Here is a 2,421-nt window from a genome sequence, read left to right as displayed (position 1 = left end):
TTCAGCACAGAAAATTAAAAGCATCCAAAGAAACATTGCTTATTATGTACGTGTTAATGGAGCGAAGTTCATAATTCATTTCCGATATAACCTCAGTGACTGTGGGTCTTGAAGTGATCGTTCAAATTTCCACAAGATGGTGCTCATTCAACACGACACACTCTAGCGGCTTAATACATTATTAGAGGGAATTTTGCGATAATTCAGAAAGACATGGGACAATAAGCACGTATACTTTCACTTAGTATAAGGTAACAACATTATAATCTCGAAGGGCTACTCAAACCAACAAGTACAATACAGGGTGATTCAAAAAGAATATCACAACTTTAGGAATTTAAAACTCTGCAACGACAAAAGGCAGAGCTAACCACTATCTGTCGGCGAATTAAGGGAGCTATAAAGTTTCATTTAGTGTACATTTGTTCGCTTGAGGCGCTGTTGACTAGGCTTCAGCGTCAGTTGATGCTAAGATGGCGACCGCTGAACAGAAAGCTTTTTGTGTTATTGAGTACGGCAACCGTCACAATTTCTGTATATGGGGCACTGAGAATCCGCGGGAAACAACTCAGTGAGAACGTGACTCGCCTAAGGTGAACGTTTTCTGTGCCATTTCAGCCAATAAAGTTTTTGGTCCCTTTTTCTTCGAAGGTGCTACTGTAACTGGACTACAGTATCTGGAGATGTTAGAGAATTGGCTGTTCCCTCAGCTCGAACAAGAAGCACAACAATTCATATTTCAGCAGGATGGAGCGCTACCACATTGGCACTTATCTGTTTGTAACTACCTGAACGTCAACTACCCGAGGCGATGGATCGGCCGCCAGGCAGCCCGTGACAGAGCACTTCATCACTGGCCTCCAAGAAGCCCTGATCTTACCCCCTGCGGTTTTTTCTTATGGAGGGTATGTAAAGGATATGGTGTTTCGGCCACCTCTCCCAGCCACCATTGATGATTTGAAACGAGAAATAACAGCAGCTATCCAAACTGTTACGCCTGATATGTTACAGAGAGTGTGGAACGAGTTGGAGTATCGGGTTGATATTGCTCGAGTGTCTGGAGGGGGCCATATTGAACGTCTCTGAACTTCTTTTTGAGTGAAAAAAAAACCTTTTTAAATACTCTTTGTAATGATCTATAACAGAAGGTTATATTATGTTTCTTTCATTAAATACACATTTTTAAAGTTGTGGTATTCTTTTTGAATCACCCTGTATTTAGATTTACAGCCAACAGTAGGAATACCACATTTGCATCTCACAATTTTTGATTAAGTGAAAACTATTTCGTATTTATGGAGAGGCTACTGAGCGCCTATGACCTCCCATTCTACTACTCGTAAGCTCACAGTCCGATTTATACGCCCACGTTTCTCGCGACCTAGCGATAGCCGGCCGGTGTGACCGGGAGGTTCTAGGAGCTTCAGTCTGGAACCGTGTGACCGCTACGGTCACAGGTTCGAATCCTGCCTCGCTCATGGATGTGTGTGATGTCGTTAGGTTAGTTAGGTTTAAGTAGTTCTAAGTTCTAGGGGACTGATGACCAAAGATGTTAAGTCCCATAGCGCTCAGAGCCATTTGAACCAACCTAGCGATAACCATTTAAACTCGCCAAACAATATCTAACGTCACCACACCCAATAAATTAAAATGCCCTCATCCGATTCTTCACTCATTTTGGAATATTTATAGTAGAATGGACCGCCACCAGGCAGAAGCAATCTAGTTTCCAAAAACGCCCCCACCTTACACGCATCCAGCCGTCCCCGAACAGTAGACAGACTCGGACATAACTTATTAATGGCGAATTCTCTTTCAAGCAAGGAAGACCTAGAGGGCAGCAACCTGCGAACGATTCCCATTGATTGAACTGATGCGACAGAAACATGAAATAGCATCACCTAATCGAAGGTGATTATAGCAGACTCGCGTAAAGTATGCCAAAGATAAACATCGCGATCCACTACGAATAAGATATAATGGGTAAAAATGAATGTGTCGAGCAAACAGTGTAGTACGTAACTAAATGACACTGGCTGTCATACGCTGATGACAGGATTCCCAGGGCATAACATTCTGATGACACACTGTTTGGCAGTATCTTTGTGTCTTCACACCACTCTGACAGAGAATATTCATTGTAAAACACTGTGTTTGTTATGCAGCATGTAGAATTACCATGTACACTCACTTATATTATTGTATTTTGGTTAAGATAAATGTTTGGTTAAACATGTAGTCGTCTTCGTACTTCCGTCTCTTTTTTCCGCTGTTGTACATCTACAAGTAGTGTAGGTTAATTGCAATATTTACAGTAGCTAAAGACGGTAGGATCACAATCACATTTTAGCTACACCTGTTTTTTGCTACTGAATCTACACTACTGACCATTAAAATTGCTACACCTACAAGAAATGCAAA

Source organism: Schistocerca cancellata, chromosome 9 (genome assembly GCF_023864275.1).
Source record: "Schistocerca cancellata isolate TAMUIC-IGC-003103 chromosome 9, iqSchCanc2.1, whole genome shotgun sequence".
Classification (NCBI taxonomy): domain Eukaryota; kingdom Metazoa; phylum Arthropoda; class Insecta; order Orthoptera; family Acrididae; genus Schistocerca; species Schistocerca cancellata.
Note: the sequence above shows the minus strand (reverse complement) of the source record.